Source organism: Triticum urartu, chromosome 2 (genome assembly GCF_003073215.2).
Source record: "Triticum urartu cultivar G1812 chromosome 2, Tu2.1, whole genome shotgun sequence".
Taxonomy (NCBI): Eukaryota; Viridiplantae; Streptophyta; class Magnoliopsida; order Poales; family Poaceae; genus Triticum; species Triticum urartu.
In genome coordinates this window covers 438,130,207-438,135,718 of record NC_053023.1, presented here as the reverse complement: position 1 = coordinate 438,135,718, position 5,512 = coordinate 438,130,207, and positions in this window count along the sequence as shown.

Sequence of the window (5,512 nt, the reverse complement as noted above, 5' to 3'; positions counted from 1 at the left end):
ACGATGCTGCTTATGCTGCTCTGACACGTCTCCGTGGAGAGTATCAGGAGTTGGACACCTCCCCCTTCAGGCACATTGCTATCGCATCCGATGTATGGTGCGGAGGGATACTACACTGCTGCCTACTCCACTGTCACCCGAGAGCCCTTCTACCATCAGAACCTGGTTCTGCATGCTGATGGGCTGGATAGAGCTAACCGAGCTCTTCGCCACGAGTTGTACACCACCCGTCAGCACCTGTACCGTGCTCTGACGCTGTTGCACCCCTCTGTCCGATCTGGTGATCTGTCGCGTTCTGCGATCTACCCTGCCCGGACCGTGATGCCCCAGGGCGTCGGCTGGCCAGATGTGGGAGGCTACTCTCCTGCATTGGGCCCTCTCCTGCCACCTGCGCATCGGGTTCCGCACCAGAGTATCCGCGGACCCCAGGCTACTCGCGTGGAGGTCTTCCCTTCGCGTCACTACCAGCTGTCGGGCTACACCTACCTCCGCAGTACCGCATGGGACTGACGTAGACTTGCTTATTAGTGTTAGATGCATTCGCCGCGAGCCTGTGTGCCGCCTATGATGTCTTAGTCTATGTACTGAACACTGTGTAACGAACTCTATGCATGATCTCTTTTGTAAGATATGCCGACTACTATGTGGTATCTATCGTGCTGCTTTCGTTGTGCATGTTTCATCATGAATGATTCTTGTTTTTACAATTCCTCAATGCTGAACTACCCCTGTTAAATATTAGCAGGATGGTTAGACCAGGTGGTCGTGGTCGTGGTGGCAACGCCCCACCACCGCCTGAGTACATGGCTGGTATGATCCAACAGCTTGAGATGAATCGCCAGTTCATGGAGAATATGATGGCTCAGTTTCCTCGCCCCAATATGAACCAGCAGCCAACCCCAGTGACTCTGCAGGATTTCATGCGCCTGAACCCAACTGTGTACCGCAGCTCAACTCAGCCTCTGGATGCTGATGACTGGCTCCGTGACATCACCTATGAGATGGAGTCTGCTGATGTAGCCCCTGCCAGCTATGTCACCTTTGCTTCCTTCTTCCTGAAGGGACCCGCAGCTCAATGGTGGGACAGCCACAGGCGTACACTGCCAGCTGGAACAATCATCACCTGGCCAGACTTCCAAGCTGCCTTCCGTGCTCGCTTCATTCCTCAGGGAGTTATGGACCGGAAGAAGCGTGAGTTCCGCAACCTCACCCAAGGCAACAAAACTGTGGAAGCTTATCAGCGGGAGTTTCTGGACTTGTCCCGCTATGCTGAAGAGGACATTGCAACTGATGCACGCAGACAGGAGAAGTTCCGGGATGGCCTTCAAGCTGACATCAAACTCGCACTTCTAGTGCATGATTTTGCTGATTTCGCCACTCTGGTGAACAAAGCCATCAATGTCGAAACTGGTCTGCAGGAATACCAGAGCTCTCACAGGCGCAACCGTGACACGGGCTCATCTTCGGGCCCGTCCTCGCAGAAGCGCAAGATATGGATTCCCAATAGCTTGTACCAGCCGGATGCACCTACCCCAAGGCAGACCTATGCTGCACCTCGTCTGCCTACTCCTCCGACTAGGCGGCCAAGACTCCCAGCTCCACCACCACAAGCTCCTGTTCCCACTCCCAATAATGGATTGTGCTTCAGGTGTGGACCAGGGCATCGTGCTAGGGAATGCAACCAGAACCCGAATCAACTGGCCCTTCCAGCAACTGGCCGTGGAAGCAACCAGCCCCGCAGCAACAATGCCAAGTCTTATGGTCGTGTTCATGCCAACCACGTTGATCTGAGCGAAAGCTCAAGACCAGCCTGCTACTGTGATGGGTACCCTCCTCGTAAATTCAGTACCAGCATCCGTTTTATTTGATACAGGTGCATCGCATTCATTCATGTCAGAAGGTTTTGCATGCTTGCACGACATTAAATGTGAGAACATGGATGCTTCACTATTAGTACACACCCCTGCGGGCCAATGTCGAACCTCCATGATTTGCAACGACGTCCCTGTAGAAATCGAAGGACTGGAATTCCTTGTCTCTCCCATCGTACTGAAGTCCTGTAGCATTGATCTCATTCTGGGAATGAATTGGTTAAAAGCGCATACTGCTTCTATAGTTTGCGCCACTAAGGTCGTCCATTTGCTACACCCTTCTGATGAAATAATAGCTTATCAAGCTCATCTAGTTCAGAACGCCGAGGCACGACTTTATGCCTTGAACGCGTTGAACGCTGCACCACTCGAGGGCATTGAAAACATTCCCGTCGTTCGTGAATTCCAAGATGTCTTCCCAGAAGAACTTCCAGGGATTCCTCCTGTTAGAGCTATCGAATTCATCATCGACTTGAAACCCGGCACTACCCCTATAGCTAAACGACCCTACAAGATGCCGCCGCATGAACTCATTGAGCTTAAGGAGGAAATCGACAAATCTCTTGTCAAAGGTTTCATTCGCCCAAGTTGCTCTCCTTGGGGAGCACCTTCTCTCTTTGTTAAGAAGAAGGATGGGACAAACCGATTAGTCCAAGACTACCGTCCTATAAACCAAGCTACCATTCAGAATAAATATCCTCTTCCTCGGATCAATGATCTTTATGATCAACTGGCTGGCTCATCAGTGTTCTCCAAACTCGACTTGAGGTTGGGTTACCACCAGATCCGTGTTCGTGAAGAGGACATCCCAAAAACTGCCTTCGTGACTCGGTATGGATCATACGAGTACACCGTCATGTCATTCGGTTTAACGAATGCTCCAGCCACCTTCTCTCGTCTGATGAATTATATATTCATGGATTACCTAGACAAGTTCGTCGTGGTTTATTTGGACGATATCCTTGTATTTTCCAAGAACAAGGAGGAACATACTGAACATCTTCGTCTTGTGCTAGAGAAGCTTCGAGAACATCAACTCTATGCTAAGTATTCCAAGTGTGAATTCTGGCTCCCCGAAGTAACCTATCTTGGGCATGTCATCTCCAAGAATGGTATTGCCGTCAACCCTGAACGAGTTCAGGCTATTCTCGATTGGACTCCTCCAAAGAATGTGAAGCAAGTCCGAAGTTTCCTCGGTCTCGCCAGCTATTGCCGTCGATTCGTCGAGAACTTCTCCAAGATTGCCAGGCCTCTGACTAATTTGTTGCATAAGGGTGTCAAGTTCGACTGGACAGACAAGTGTCAGGAAAGTTTCCAGGCGCTCAAAGACAAGTTGACTTCTGCCCCCGTGCTTGCACCACCTGATACTAAGAAGGACTTCGTCATTTACTGCGACGCTTCCCGCCAAGGATTAGGCTGTGTCCTAATGCAGGAGCGCAGAGTGATTGCTTATGCCTCTCGTCAACTGCGCCCTCATGAAGAAAACTACCCAGTTCACGACCTCGAGCTTGCTGCTGTCATTCATGCACTGAAGCAGTGGCGACATTACCTTCTCGGTAATCGTTGCGAGATCTTCACCGACCATCAAAGTCTGAAGTATCTGTTTACTCAGCCAGATTTGAACCTACGCCAGCAAAGATGGATGGAGACTGTTGCAGACTTTGACGTGGATATATCATATACCCCCGGCAAGGCTAATGTGATGGCTGATGCCTTGAGCCGCAAGTCTTACTGCAACCACCTCCAGGTTCATAAAGTTCAGCCCTCGCTTACCGAAGAATTTAGAAGGCTGAACCTTCATATTGTTCCTCCGGGATCACTCGCTCCCCCTCCCGAAGGTTTTCCCAAACGGAACCTCCATGTTGTTTCCAAGGGTTCTCTCAATACCCTGGTTGCGAAACCAGATCTTGTGGACACCATCAAATGGATACAGAAATGTGACGATGAAGTCCTCAAGATTAAGCGCGACCTCAAAAGAGGAAAGCCCTCATTCTTCACGATCGCCGACGATGGCGCCTTGTATTTCAAAGGCCGCTTAGTGGTACCATGTTCGAAGAAAAACCTAGATAAGACTAAAAGGGTTATGCAAGAAGCTCATGATACGCCTCTGTCCATCCATCCTGGTAGTACAAAGATGTATCAGGATATTCGTCAAAGATTCTGGTGGTCTAATATGAAGCGGGACATTGCTCGTTATGTTGCTGAGTGTGACGTTTGTCGCCGAATCAAAGCAGAGCATCAAAGGCCTGCTGGGACTCTGCAACCTATCTCTATTCCTGAATGGAAATGGGACCATGTTGAAATGGACTTCGTCACTGGATTTCCCAAATCGCAGAAAGGTAATGATGCTATTCTTGTCGTCATTGACCGGCTTTCCAAAGTTGCCCATTTTCTGGCGGTCAAAGAGACAATCACTGCTAGTCAGCTTGCTACTCTCTACATGGCCAGAATTGTTTCACTTCACGGTATTCCACTGGTTATCAGTTCAGACCGTGGCAGTTTATTCACTTCAAGGTTTTGGGCGAGTTTCCAAGAAGTTATGGGGACTCATCTGTCGTTCAGTACTGCGTTCCATCCTCAGTCGCAAGGACAGGTTGAACGTGTCAACCAAGTTCTCGAAGACATGCTTCGAGCTTGTGTAATCTCATTCGGCAAGAAATGGGAGGAATCTCTTCCATATGCCGAGTTCTCTTATAATAATAGCTATCAAGCTAGTCTAAAGATGTCCCCCTTCGAAGTGCTATATGGACGAAAGTGTCGGACCCCTCTGAACTGGTCAGAAACTGGGGAACGTCCACTCTTTGGTCCGGATATTATCCAACAGGCCGAAGAACAAGTTCGCATTATTCGCGAGAATCTCAAGACTGCTCAGTCACGTCAGAAAAGTCAGTATGACCGTCATCACCAAGACATGGTCTATCAACCTGGCGAAAAGGCTTATCTTCGAGTTACCCCAATGAAGGGTGCTCACCGCTTCGGGATCAAGGGCAAGCTAGCTCCTCGCTATATCGGTCCTTTCACTATTCTCGAAAGGCGTGGTAAAGTGGCATATCAACTGGAGCTTCCGCCGAACCTTTCTCAGGTTCACGATGTGTTCCACGTGTCACAACTCCGACGCTGCTTCAAGGACCCAATCCGAGCAGTGGATCATGAAGTGCTCGAATTGCAGCAGGACCTCTCCTATAAAGAGCATCCGGTCCGCATTCTCGACCAAGCTGAACGCCGCACACGTCAGAAGGCGATCAAGTTCCTCAAAGTCCAGTGGTCGAACCACTCTGAAGACGAAGCCACCTGGGAACGCGAGGATCGTCTGCGTGATGAATACCCCGCACTCTTTCCTTCTACCTCCTAAATCTCGGGACGAGATTTCTTGTAGTGGAGGAGAATTGTGACGCCCGGGTAATTAAGCTACAGTAATCCTCACTAATGATGCCACGTCACCTCTGTCACTGTACTTAATCTCGGGTTAAATCAAAACGGTTTCGAAATTCAATTCAAAATTATGATGGTAATAAAAGTTTTCAAAAAAATTAATCAAACTAAAATGTTCGGGGGTTGTCAAATATTACAAGGTTAGTTATGGTGGGGTGCACACATTTTTATAAAGTGTCTGAATATTTTAAAATGAAATAAGACAAGAG